This window comes from Bidens hawaiensis, unplaced genomic scaffold (assembly GCF_021521415.1).
Source record: "Bidens hawaiensis isolate Kalapana, Puna unplaced genomic scaffold, B.hawaiensis_p1.1 tig00026837_1, whole genome shotgun sequence".
In the NCBI taxonomy this organism is placed as follows: Eukaryota; Viridiplantae; Streptophyta; class Magnoliopsida; order Asterales; family Asteraceae; genus Bidens; species Bidens hawaiensis.
The window spans coordinates 147,565-162,926 of NW_027494319.1; positions in this window are offsets into that span (position 1 = coordinate 147,565).

The following is a 15,362-nucleotide window of genomic DNA, read 5'->3' on the forward strand; positions in this document are numbered from 1 at the left end:
AGAAATCTGTCGATGTTGACTATGGTCAGACAGTTCCAGTTCCAGTTACTACTAAAGAACAAGAAGTTAGTAAGCCTGTTGCAAGTGTTAAAATTTCTGCTCCAAGTCCTGTCTCATCTAACTCGGACAAGTCTTCTGAGTCGTGTGAGACAAATCATGAGGGAGTGTTACCAAGAGGTGGAGAGAAAAAGAAAACATCTGAAAAGAAGTCTCCACTAAACCCGTATGTCCCACCATATGTGAGACAAACGGGCAGTAATACAGCCTCAACATCTAAGACAACTTTTGATAAGAAAGTTGAAAACAGGTGCTGTTTTAGATGTAATCAACAAGGACATCTTGTTGCTGATTGCCCTCTGAAGCACAAATTCAGAGGTGTGAGGCCTTTAAAATCTGAGAAAAGAGCTAACAGTAATCAATTTAATGATAAAACTGAAAACCCATCGAATTTCAGAAAATGGACTAATCCAGGTTTTCAAAGAAATAGATCTCAGTTTTTCACTGGTAACACCCAAAACATAACTAATAATTCATTTAATTCAAGACGGTTTGGATGGCCTCATAGACAATCCACAAGAAGGTATCCTGTTAGGACTCACATAAATGATTATGATACTAACTTTGGACAGCCAAGGTACGGGATGTATCGACCCAAGACCAAGAGGTCTTGGGTCCCAAGATTCTAATAATCTGCTTTAATCGTGCAGGAACAGTTGAACAGGGCTGCCAACAATCAATGGGTTATGGATAGCGGCTGTTCCCGGCACATGACGGGTAACAAGAAATTGTTACAAGACTGGAAACCTGTTCAAGGTGGTAGGGTGAGTTTCGCAGGAGAGAGCGGCGGAAAGATCACAGGAATTGGGACTGTGACTAATGGGAAGATGACGCTAGAGAAAGTTAACTTTGTTGAAGAACTGAAGCACAATCTGCTGAGTGTTTCGCAAATCTGTGACAAGGATTATACCGTGCATTTCACGAAGAATGAGGCGATAGTGTTGTATTCTGGTTTTAAGATACCAGAGGACTGGATTGTGATGAAGGCTCCAAGAGTGAAGAATGGGCTTGTGTTGGGGGTTCCCTTGAAGAATTTCAACTTCGAAGACAAATGCTTATCATGCAAGAAGGGAAAGCAACACAAGAAATCCCATCACACCAAGAAGGTCAACTCAATAGTCAGTACCCTAGACCTACTTCACATGGATCTCTTCGGTCCAGTGAATGTAAAAAGTCTAGGAGGAACATCGTACTGCTTGGTGATTACTGATGATTTTTCTCGATACTCGTGGGTATATTTCCTGAAGTCGAAGGATGAAACTGTTCAGATGGTAATAAATTTGATTACCAAAGTTGAGAACATTATGGGAAAAAGAGTTAAATACATCAGGAGTGACAATGGGACTGAGTTCAAGAACTATCAGATGGAGATCTTCTGCCTACAGAAGGGGATTGAACACCAATTCAGCGCACCGTATACTCCGCAACAAAATGGAGTGGCTGAGAGGAAGAACAGAACTTTAATAGAAGGAGCCAGAACCATGCTGGCTGATTCACAACTTCCTGTGGTGTTCTGGGCTGAAGCTGTTGCTACAGCCTGTTATATCCTTAATAGAGTGTTAACTGTTAAAAGATTAAATAAAACTTGCTATGAACTAATGCATGGGAGAAAGCCCAACTTGAGTGGTCTTGAACCATTCGGGTCCCCGTGTTCGATATTAAAGACCAATTCAAAATTTGGTGAAGTAGCCGACGAAGGAATCTTAGTCGGATACGTTGTTGGGACTCCCAACAGACGGGTCTTTAATACATCGACCAACAAGGTTGAGGTGGTGTGTAACACTGATATCACAAGTTACAAATCACCAAAACCAAGCACGGGACCCGCTGGGGTTTTCGACTATGATAGACTCTTTAAATCTTTTAACATGCCTTATCTGGATTTTGCAGAAGCTGAGGAACGAATTGCTACGAAGATGATATGCGATGAGGAAGACACTTTGGTGCAAAGACCACAGTATGATGAATGTCAGCCTTCCTCGTCAAATGTTGTCAATACCCCTGCTGCCTCTACTGAAGAGGAATTCATCAATCCGTTTCACTCTCAACATCAATCAACCATGGATGAGCTATCTTCGAACTTGGAAGATAATCTAAATGTCAGTTCGGTTCCGACTACGAGAATTCACAAAAATCACCCGTTGGAGAATGTGATAGGTGATCTGTCCGCCGGTGTACAAACAAGAAAAAGCGTGAATGAGCACACCTGTGTTTACACAAGCATTAAAGACACGGGCATTATCAACGAATGCTTGTACACCTGCTTCATCAGCCAGATTGAACCAAAGAACTATCAAATGGCTCTTAAGGACAGCTCGTGGGTCGAAGCCATGCATGAAGAGTTAGCTCAGTTTAAGAAAATGGAAGTATGGAACTTGGTCGCAAAACCAAGAAATGTGCATCCGATTGGCACGAAGTGGGTCTTCAAATGTAAGAGAGATGAGAAAGGGGTTGTTATCAGGAACAAGGCGAGGCTGGTTGTTAAAGGCTTTAATCAGCAAGAGGGGATTGATTACAATGAAGTATTTGCTCCTGTGGCAAGATTGGAAGCCATTCGACTGTTTTTGGCATTTGCTGCTCATAAGGAGATGAAAGTTTTTCAGTTGGATGTGAAGAGTGTGTTTCTAAACGGTAAAGTCGATGAGGTTGTGTATGTTGAGCAACCTCCGGGTTTTCCTGACCCTGACTTTCCCGATCACGTGTACAAGCTAAGTAAAGCGCTGTATGGACTACATCAGGCACCTCGTGCCTGGTATTCAACCTTATCAGATTACTTTCTTGAGAATGAGTTTGAAAGAGGTAAAATTGATAGCACATTGTTCTTCAAGAGAAAGGGTAGCGACTTCCTACTGGTGCAAGTCTACGTGGACGACATTATCTTTGCTGCATCAAAGGTTGCCATGTGTCAGGAGTTTGAAGCCGTCATGAAGAAGAGATTTGAAATGAGTGCTATGGGTGAACTAACTTTCTTTTTAGGATTGCAGGTTGATCAGAGGAAAGATGGGATGTTCATTCATCAGACGAAGTATGTACATGATGTTCTCAAACGCTTCAAGATGGAGGACAGCACTCCATATGATACTCCAGTCTGCGTCAATCACAAATTGGGTGCTGATTCAGACAACGATGCAGACGTGGACCCAACCCAATATCGGGCTATTATAGGTTCTTTAATGTACTTAACTGCTTCTAGGCCTGATATAATGTTTGCTGTTTGTCTTTGTGCACGCTTTCAGGCAAACCCAAAAGAATCTCATTTGAAGGGTGCGAAGAGGATACTGCGGTATCTCAAGGGCAAACCGAAGCTGGGGTTGTGGTACCCGAGAGGAAGAGACTTGGAGCTAGTCACTTACACAGATTCTGATTATGGAGGGTGCAATCAGAGTCGGAAGTCTACAACTGGTGGATGTCAGTTTCTTGGTGGCAGATTGGTGTCGTGGCAATGCAAGAAGCAGACTTCAGTCGCAATTTCAACCTGTGAAGCAGAATACATGGCAGCATCCAACTGCTGCTCCCAGGTTCTTTGGATTCAACAACAGTTGCGCGACTATGGTCTGAATTTCTCACTTACTCCTATTTGCATTGATAACACTGCTGCTATCTCAGTAACTAACAATCCCGTGAAGCACAGTAAAACTAAACATATTGACATACGTCATCATTTTATACGGGATTGTGCTGAGAAGAAGCTGATTGAGCTCGAAAAGGTTGACACGTTAGATAATTTCGCTGACTTATTCACGAAAGCGTTTGACAAAACTAGATTTCAAAACCTTGTTGAGCTGAATGGGATGATCAAACCCGAGTAACCGTGCTTTCTTATGTTTGTTTAGAAAAAAAAAACAAAAAAAAAACGTCACTATCGCTTAGAATTATGTCGGTTGCCTCAGTTTGAAGGACATGTCTTCGGATATGTTTGGTCCTCATTTCTACTTGTAGAATATGATGATAGCCATTAACCAGATGACTGAAAGTGACCGGGGCGGTTTATGATGAGTTTTCATTATTTCGCTGAAAATTAGTCGATCATACTTAGTTAGAAGGACACATACTAGTATGTGGTCGGTCCAGCTGATCCATTGGATCTTCGGGATAGCCGTTAACCTGAAGACTTTGATTTGGTCGGGGCGATAGAAGTTAAATTTTTCTTTTCGGGAGATGAAATTATTTTTCAAGTCTACTACTTCGTAAGAAGTTACTTTACTATGTTTAACAGAAAATTGATCCAACCTTGGAAAGTGATAGATATACTAATTGTGTGTGCTTAACTAGTGAAGTTATTAGGCTTAAAAGACTTTAGAACAGTCATTGTATGTCATGGTAGCTTTTTATGGTGCGTAAAAGTAGAAGTGATACTAACTAAATCTACTCGATTTTATGTGGAAACTCCTTAAGAGTTGTGCATGTCTTCATACATATCTTTCCAAATGATAGGCAGAAAAGCGATTACCCAGTCATACACGAGCCCGTGAGTGTTCTGATTCCCGTGAAGATAGCGTGTCAAGACACTGCAGTGATCCAGTTTCGGGACTTGCAGTTATTTTCTACTTGAAGTTGTGTATATATATGTTAGATTAAAAAAAATGTGTGTATTCTAGAGTTCATAAGGTTAATGATTCTCAATCAAGACGCAAGAAGGTGAACGGGAAACAGAGTCTAAGATCGAAGAGTAATTACTACTTAATCAGACACTACGGGTCGAGGTCAATTCGGGGTGACTTGGGAAAAGCCAAATACGCTTTGAGAATAGATAGGAGGCATCATAATCTCTGAGTTGTTGCCCACTTAAGTTTTGAGCTTAATTGAACCTAACTCGTATCACAGAAACGATGAAAACCATCTTAAGTAGATTACCTGCTTACAGCCTGTTTCTTTATGTCATAATACAGCTGAACACGGATCTGTGTGACAGTCACGAAATTAGTATGATTCCTGTTCGGATCTTTTCTAAAACATGGTAGTCCCTGTCGAGACTGAAATTTGATCCCGTGTACTTTAATTTTTCAAAATTTTGTTATTTTTGTAGTTGTATGATTTTATACCTGGTTACTTGGTCTTGATCGTATCATTTAACGCTTTAAAGGATGTTTTAAAACTTAATTGCAAATTGTTCAAATTATGGGGTTTGTTTTGAAAAATTTTAATATCAGCGAAGTTCTGCATAACTTCGCCTTATAGGCGAAGTTATCCACAACTTCGCCGATACATCTGTGGCCCTATATAAAGAAGACTTATAGTCAAACTGTTCATTTGTTTCAAAACCCAGCGAACTTATACTCACAGAAACCTAGGTGAACTTACAACTTCAATTCATCCGTGTTTCTTGTTCAAATTTCGAGTCCGATTAAAGGTGTGTAGGGTAATCGACTCATATAATCTAGTTCGTTAATGTTAATCACAGGTCGATACGACCCGTTTCGTGACCTCGATTATTTGAAACCTAAACACCCGATTTTCAAACTTGATATTACGTGATAGTAATTTGCATGAACGTCTAAAACTTCATAAAATCATGTATTTCGGAGTCCTCGATCTCCGAAATCATCATCTACACGTCGTTCAATATCCCTAACTGTTGCCGATTCAGATTCGGCGAAGTTACAGTTTAGGCGAAGTTATCCGTAACTTCGCCTGAGGTTTAACTTCGCATGATTATTGATTTTGAAACAGTTTATGAGGCGATGTTGTGATTAGGCGAAGTTATCCGTAACTTCGCCTGGACCATTTTACTTAACTATTATCAGACGAAGTTCAAGTTGAAGCGAAGTTGTTTCCCAACTTCGCCTCACCTTTAACTTCGGCTATACAGTATTGATCACAACTTCGCTCATGGTAACAGGCGAACTTGTGATTCGCGTTGAAGTTTATCTAACTTAACATGTTTGTTGCAGATATGGCTGCTGTTGCTGGAGCAGGTGGTGCAGGCGGAGATGACGGAGGTGATCAACAAAGACAGTTCTTCCCGGGTCACAACATGTATATCACCTTAGACCCGGAAGCGAGCGGAGTTGATGATTTCCGCGAAATCATCACATTCCTTTTACGCTCGAGGATATTCCATGCCATAACAACAACTCTGCCGATATCCTTACCCAACATTGAGGATTTCTGGCAGACTGTGGAATACGACTGTAGAGTCGAACCCCCGGTGATGCGCGCAACAGTCAACGGTCAGATGGTTCAGTTCTCTTCTGAACATATCCGGGCGGCTCTGCGGTTTGGAAACGAGACAAGGGATGACCCGAAAGAGTTTGTAGCTCCTTTTCGCGATGGAGCATTTTTGAGGATGGGTTATTCAGGTCCCTTGGGGGATTCGCAGAGAAGGAAGGGATTCCTACTTGACCAGTGGCGCTTTCTCATGCATGTTATGATAGTATGCATGTCAGGGAGAAAGGCGGGCACTGATGGCATGGGCGCGACCATGCAGTCAGCGATGACTGCTCTGACATACAACAAGCGATTCAGCTTTAGTCAGATGGTCTTTTACGAGATTGATCGTCAACGAAGAGCGATGGCACGTGAGCGGTTCATCATGTATCCAAGATTCCTTCAAATGATCTTGGATCATGTTGCTCCAACACTTCCTCAGCGCCGTCCGATCCGATATGTTGAGAGTGTGAATAAACGGATCTTCGCCCAGTGTCGATCCTCCAGTGCGAGGAGCAAACCTGAGCTTCGTCCTCGCCATACTCCACTCTTTGGGTACTTAATCAACCCGGAGTATGTGCCTGCTCGTGGGGATGAGTTTAGGGACCCGGCACCACAACAGGCAGGAGCACCTCAAGCTATACCTGCTGCTCCTGTTGTGTCACCGGAGGAGAATGTGGACCTTGATGCAGAATTTGGTGGTCAAGGCTTCTTTGATATGGATCGGGTGGATCCAGAGGAAAACATACAGGTCTCGGTAGCCCAAGTGTCGACTGTGCATGTTACTAGAACAGCTGCTACGGTGGCTGGTTCAGATTCTGATGATGAAGTGGCAGAGGCTAGAAGGATTATGGTGACTCGAGAAAGACTACATGGGAAAAGAAAGAGAACAGATGATGATAGCGAGTCTGATTTTGAGGAAGAGGTACAACAGTTGATAAGGAGGTCAAGAAGGGAACGGATAGGAGCAGGATCAGGAGCCGGTGAGAGCTCTAGGGTGGTACGTTTCACTCCACCAGCACTATCCGGTATGACAATGGTTCCCTCATCACTACATGTTACAAGGCCGAGCGCTACGGGTGTTCCCGTAGTGGCTACCTCATCTACATTTGGCCTTCCACCCACTACTTTCCAACTTTCGGCTCCGGAAATAGTTTCATTGCCGCCTCCGACCGTTACTCCATCGGAGGTCGTGGCACAATTTATAGAGTCGACTGTTGTGGCCACTGCAGGGCTATCGGTGACGATACCACCTGCTGTTACGTCTATTTCTACTTCTGAGGTCCCGGTGACATCGGAAATCCCTCCTCAGTACACTCAAGACATATCACATATGAGGTTCGATTTCGATGCAACCCTCTCAGACTCAGAACGAATAGCAGCACTGGAACGGGTCGTGGCAGAGCAGTCAAAGATTAATCTTATCCAGACCCAGGCTATTCAGCGCCTAGTTACAGAGAATCAGATGCAGTCGTCCCTCCTGGTACAACATGGAAAAATCATAGATGCTTTCAAGGAGTTCTTGGCATCTCAGGGGGAGACGAGCTGTAAAGGCGACGAGTTGAGGACGAAGAGAAAAAATGATAGAGACGATGATCCCAATGCGTCGAAAGATGCAGGTGGTGAGCTACCAAGAACTACTCAAGCTCTTGGAACTTCCACAACTCAGGGGGAGTCGACATCTGCAGCTGGTGGTGATGATGTGGTGGTGTTGGACGTAGAGGAGATGGTTGATGACTTGGTTGATGATGATGATATTCTACCGAGTGATGTGATAGAGAAAATTGGTGAAGAGATTGTGATGGATACATAGATTGAAGAGGGAGAGATAGTAGAAGAGAATGTGGAGCATGACATTCCAGATGTTGAGAAAGCCGATATGAGTGAACAGATTGGAAGCGATGAGTCTGAATGGGAAGAGCAGCCTAGATGGAAGGAAGGCTATGCTCAGTGGTTCGTCAAAACGAAGAAACCGGCGGTCCCTACAATGTTTAAGAAGAGTTACAACATTAAAGGCTATGCTGAAGCGAAGAAAGGGATTATTTGCTGGATCTATGATGAGCAGTTGAGGCTCTTCGTGATTAAAAGGTATGATGGTGTTCAGTATTTTAAGAGACTGTTAAGATCGTTGAATACACTACCGGAATGTGAAGTGAAAGACTTAGCTAGATTGGGGTTAATCAATCGAAGTGACGATAATATGGCTAGAGTCATTGGGAAAATTGTATGGAAAGAGAGTATAAAAGAGAAGAAGTTTGAGCTGTTGAAGCCACAGAAGGGAAAACTTGTTGAAGACAAGGATAGAGGTTTGAGAGCTGATGGAAAGTCTTAGATGGTCATGAAGTATAAACCGATCCGGTGTTTGAAAGAAGTACCGATGAAGCTAATGCCCAAGGATGTGCTTAAAGACCTAAAGTGGTGGTTTGTAGATTGTGAGACAGCTGAGGCAGTTATGGATGACGAGGATGAACAAGAGGTGCTAAGAGTTTACAATCCGATGCATTTGGTAAACTTATCGCAAGCTGATCTGCAGGTGCTCAATGAGAAGAAAATCTTTTATATTCCTGCTTGGAAAGACGAAGCGAGGAAATATCAAAGGATTGTGTCTGTTTGTGTTCGAGAAGGAGTGCATGCGTGAAGATACAAGGTTGAAGATTACAAGACACGTGATTGAAGCTAAAGAGATGAAGCTACTGCCAAGGGGGAGTCTGTTGGTGCATGATGTCAGTAGTTCAGTGTCTAGTGTCTGTAATTGCGTTTGTAATGTTTTATGTTTTGTATAAGCGAAGTTGCTAACAAGTTCGCTGATATGGGCGAACTTGTTAGACAAGCGAAGTTAGTGACAACTTCGCCTGAACATGCCAGGCGAAGTTGTCGTGATTATATAAGCCATCTGTTACGGCTTATTATTCATTCATTCAGTTTTACAGTTTTCGTGTATTCGAGTCAGAGAGAGTCTGTAATCAAGTGATCTTCGTATCACGTGTTTAAGGTTGGTATACAACGTGTTTGATTATCGTGTGTTAATCGTATTGTTTTCTATACTCGTAACGTCTTACGTAGGGATTCCGCACCTGCGTAGTACGTGATATCTCGTGTAGATCCGGCTGGGAACCTACAAATCTCAAATGTTATTCTGACTTATGGAGTCAATTTTGCTAATAATAGCTTTGTTCCATTCAGAAGATTGATTGATTTAATGGTTTAATTAGAAGGGGTAGGATCATTAAACTTTCCAACATCCATTTCAACTTTAGTTAGAGAGGTTACATAATCATCAATGTTAGTAGTTTTGAAACCTAGATGGCCTCCTAAGTTGTTATTAGGTAATTTTAAAAGTCTTGGTTTTATGGATTAGCTCTTGGTGAGGTTGCTATCATTTTTAGGATTCTAAGTGTGTAAGAGTTTGTGCAGTATGGTGTCCAAGAGGTGTAATTAGAGTTAAATTTGGAGTAATATTTAATGACTCTCTTCCCCCGCCTTATGTACTTCTTACAAGTCATTATAAGGACTTTTACTGCTCCCACTGACCTTAAAAACCTTTAGGAAATTAGCATGCTTAAGGTCAATAAATAAAGACCAATATATTCTAATAGAGAAACAAGTTAATGATGTAAGTCATCGTAGTTTCTCTTGTGAAGATTATTTCAGTAAGAAATCAGAGTATGCCCACATTTAACAAACAATGAAACTTTTGTAAGAGTAGTAGTAAATTCTAAAGAGATTAGTTTTGATGGAATAGTGTTGTGATAGAGCAGTGTCTTATACAAGAGGTGTAATTGAGATAATATTAAGTTTTCACTCCCTCACCTCTTGCAAATCTTGTAAGTTATGATTGAGACACTTAAGGCTACCGCTGATCTTTAATATCTGTAGGAAAATACAAGAGAAGTTTCAATGATGTACGTGATGTGGGAACCTGTCATATATATGTTAGACTTGATTTGATTTCATTCACATCCAGATGTCATAATAAATTTAGGGACATATTTAGAAGAAATCGTATTAAGTATATATGAATGGATCTCTTTAAGACCATGGACCATAGAAGAAAGATTAGATACAAGTAAATAGTCTTTTAAATGATAAAAGAATTGTGTCTGAATATTCCGTTTGAATAAGTTCTACGAATGTAAGTAATGTTTAGGGCATCTAACACATGATTTAAAATCACTAAGAATGAGTTTATATGAAAAATCACCCTCATCAACCATGTCATGATTTCTCATAAAATTCGGTTTTAAGGGATGAATTTTATAGGTCTCATTTGTCTTTTGTTAAAATTTTATTTGCATGATTACAAAAGTTGTGAAAGTACATAGTATCATCTAGTTCTATTTTATAATTGTTTCAATCCAAATATTGATAACTAATATGAGAGTTTAAGGTAAAAGTGACTTTATATTGACTATGCAAACCTCACAACTGTCATAATGTAGCCAAAGTATTGATACTGAATTTTGATGAATCTCCAGAATATTTTAGGTATCATAAAGCGTAATTAGAAGACAGTTTATCATGGTTCTAATAAACTTAACATTTAAATTTGTCATTGACACTCGTGTTAGTTATTTGTTGATTTCGGGTAAACATATAGAACTAGACTCAACAAATCATGTGTTAATGGGAATATTAGGATTAGCAGACTTAAATATCATTATTATACAACTATCAATTTTAGCCAGTTGTTGTTTTGAATAATGGATAGTCTTGTAATGACTATGCCTAATCTAATGGCATATTTTTGCAATGGGGCTTCTCCTTAAGGAACTTAAAGCTGGAAGTAATACTTGTACTTTTTCTATGAACCTTAGAATTATCCTCTTTTAGGTTTTAGTGGTAGTGATCTGAATAACATCTTATTTCAAGTAGCAGACATTTCTTTTCGTGTACATATGTTGCTGATCAACTCACTCATTTTCCTTTGGTACTTCTAAGTGTTATAGTTGATTCTTAAGGCACTAAATTGTACTATTGAAAATTTTATTATGTAATGTACTATAAAATTGTACTTATTTTCATGTGTGAACCCTTAATTTTATAAATCATGGTATTGTACATTATGACGTATTCAGGGATACCATTTAACCTTATAGTTAGTATTTAGAAGGAATGCATGCATCTTATGAGTTATTTTGATTAGTATTAGGAAAAACTAAATCAAGAATAACTCTAGTGATAGCATTTATTTAAATAAGTTCTTGATTATCATTATCATAAGAGACATTATGATTAACTCATCCCATTTGTTATGCTCTAGTTTTCAAAAGAATGATTGTTAGTAGAAAGAGCAGTAGGATAGTCATATCATGTCTTAATGGATAATTAAAACTGAAAAGAGCTAAATGTTATTAAAATTTTTTATGAGACAAAATTCAGTTTTGTTTTGAGATTAGAATGGATGATTTTGATAAGATCGTTATTTATAGAAGAATGTTATAGTGAGTGATATTATGGGATATTAAAATAATACAGATTAAAATTTATGATCATGAGATTAATGAAGGATCATTAGTGTGAGGATCATTATATTTGATTGAAGATGTGATATGTTTATTATTAACATCAAACTAATAGACTATAATTAAAAGTTCTACTTAAACAAAAAATAAATCACCTTTGGGCAGAATTAAAATTTATTTAAGTATGTGTGCAAAACAATTGTAACACATCACCTTTGGACATAAATGAGACAACTATTTTAATTATGCTCGGGCTAGTTTTGCTAGATAAAAATCTAACACATCACCTTTGGGCAGAAGTGAGACATTTGTATCATGTTATGAAAAAACTAACAAAAGCTTTCAATTAGACTTGAATTATATGGTAATTGTAACACATCACATTTGGGTAGAAGTGATATATCAAAATTCACTCAAGTTAAGCTTTTTATGTTTCGTAAAATATAATAAGATTTAATTGTTTACAAAACATTTAATTGGGAACAGTTTATAGGAATATTAGAGTTCTCGGGAAATTATTTATTCGAGACTTTTGAGTTCTTGGGAATTATGAGTTCTCGGGAATTTTAGTGAGCCGGCTTTTAGTGGGTTTTAGGGATTATGAGAGTTTTCGGGTTTTATAAGGTTTTCAAGATTTTGGTAAACCAACCATTATAGAAAAAAAAATCGAAATTTAATTTTAAATCCTTAACCCATAAACTATTTTTAACCGTAAATTATTTTATCCCATCAATTATTTTTAAATCCCATAAACTAATTTATGATAAAGATGGAAATCGAATTTTAATGGATTATCTTGTTTCAAATTTAAAAGATTTAATTATAATTATCCAAAATTTGAAATCTTTTATTGATAAAAGTATATCATGTTTCAAAATTTTTAATAGATAAAAATCAATCAAAATTGGAAACAACATATTTTATTCCTACGATTCATCCAAAATAAGGACGATTCTTCGGTTTTTATGATGAACATTAAGAATATCTTCGAAGAATATTTTGTCAGTTTTCTCTAGAATTGAAATCTTAAACATATTTTTAAAAGATTTCGAATATATTAGAGTTTTAAATATGAATTTTAGCAATTATAACCAGTTTTCTTAACAAAACATGAAAACCGAAAAAATTAGGGTTTTAATCAAAATTCATGATTTTCGATTTTAATTCCAAATTTAGGGAAAACGTTAAGAACTGATTAGTCAACATCACTCTGATAGCACATGTTGATCAGTTCTTCATGTAAGTAATAGAAAACATGAATAAAAATAAACCTATGAACCTGTTACAGCATAAAGAGTAGTAACCGCAACAGAGTATGATGTGGTCGACATGTTTGTCATCTTGATCGAGTTCCCCTTTAAGATGTATAGTTAAGGATGGTGTTAGGGTTCTTGAGAGGAACCCGGTTTAGGAGAGAGGAGTCACACAAAATTGTTATGTGTGTGTGTGTGATTAGGTTATGCTGTTAATATTTATCTCTCTTTATATACACCAAATGGGAAACCCTTTATTAGTTAATTATAGATAATATGGCTCATCAACAATTACCAAACTAATATATAATAAGGTATAGTTAATATTTTGATCTATTATAATATAAATGATTATAATGGTCATATATAAATATATATTATTATAGAAAAATTGGTTTTTATTGGTCCAAACTATTTTATTTTTTCCGGCGGTGGTCCCAACTATCATTTTGGCTGGAAACGGTCCCAACTTTCACATACGTTGAATTCACCAGTCCGCGACTAACGGAGTACTAACTCCGTTAGGTAAAAGCTGATGTGTCGTCCTAGTTGTCAAAAACTGCTGACATGGGCATCCTACGTGGACCGGCTGTGTATTATAACCAACGTTTTAAACTTAAACACTATACATACATAAATTCGCAAATTATACACCCCTAAATCCCCAAATTCTCTCTAACTCAAGAACCCTAATTCCCCCAAATTTGATGTCATTTTCTTCCCAATTGTTAACCCCTACACATCCAGAACAATCATCATCTAGGTACGTTCCGCTTGACATCGTCTACTCGGCCACATCTCCATACACGCCATACTCGAATAACGTGTCCAAAAAGGTCAAAGCCAAGAAGGATGTCGTCCTTTCACTTGATCTACCAAAGCCACCGCTTGTTTATTGCTACACCCGAAATCGCGGCCGAAAGAGGTTTTATTGTACTTCCGGTTACGATACGTTCGTGTCCAATTTGAAGGCGGTGGATGTTGTTCAAGTGAAAGTTGAGGAGGATGAATTTGATGATGGTGATGTTAGGGTTAGTAATAAGAAGAGGAAGGTGAGTCAGGAGGTTGTTAAGTTAGGGCTTAGTTTTGGTTCTCTCGATGGTTCGAGACCGAGAGCTAGTTTATGTCGGAGGAAACCTAATAATAGTGTTGGCAGCAGCGGAAGGAGACGCAAAAAGAATAACGAAAATGTTTCGAAGAAAAACGGCGGTGAAATGGAAGTGACAGAGATGGATAATGTAGATAAATCCGCAGCAGCTGCGAGTCGAACCAAGAGATGTGTTCGGTTTGTTCCAATTAAGGAAAATTTCATTTGTTTGTTTGTTTGCTCAAGAATTATGCCATCATTTGTTTGCTTAAGAGATGGAAGTGACACAGCCGGTCCACGTAGGATGCCCATGTTAGCAGTTTTTGACAACTAGGACGACACATCAGCTTTTACCTAACAGAGTTAGTACTCCGTTAGTCGCGGACTGGTGGATTCAACGTATGTGAAAGTTGGGACCGTTGCCAGCCAAAATGATAGTTGGGACCACCGCCGGCAAAAATAAAATAGTTGGGACCAATAAAAACCAATTTTCCATTATTATATATTATTCTTACAAACAGAAAATCCGATATCTAACTGTTATGCCTTTGATAAAGAATTAATAATCATTAGAATGTCAACATGCTAAAAAAATGTTACATAATATTATTATTCTTTTTAAAACATAACACAAAAGTTCACCGGATGATGCTATACACATCACACAAATATGACATATCACACCTTCTATGTATGTTCATCATCAGTCATTAACTCAATACGTAATTAACACTCACCATGTAATACACGTGAGCCTGTGGCGTCTCCTTCCAGTCGATATAGGCGTTGGTGATTGCTGTTGTTGGTTCATGTGATGGAATGAGATCACAAGTTCTAGCTGGCTTCTCTTCTCTTGAAGATTGGATGGATGTTTCTGAAAGCTTCCGGAACTGCATGTGAATGTGAAAAGAGGAAGGGTGAGATGGGCTTGTGATTTATATATTGTAGTCCATTTAATCTTGGGTTCTTTATGGGCCGATTGTATACTTGTGTGTAAAGGGGGCCGCGAAATTCGAAATAAAAAAAAGACGAAATTCGAACCGAAATCGAAACCTGAAAAATCTGATTCGAATTCTTATTTGGATAGTTCGGATATCCAAATAAATAACATATGATTTAATTATTTTGAAATTTGCTTTTATTCGTATTGGTAATTTTACTTTTAGAATTATGATGGATAATGAATTTATTTCGACCTTTGTTTGAAGTTCGACTATTCTTTGTGTATGTTTTGTTAATTTGCCGGGTTTGTATTTTTATTTAATTCGATGTTTGTTTGAATGTTTATTATATGGTTTATTTCATGTTAACGGATTATCCAAATCCATTCAAAATTATGGTTTTGAAGGATAAAAC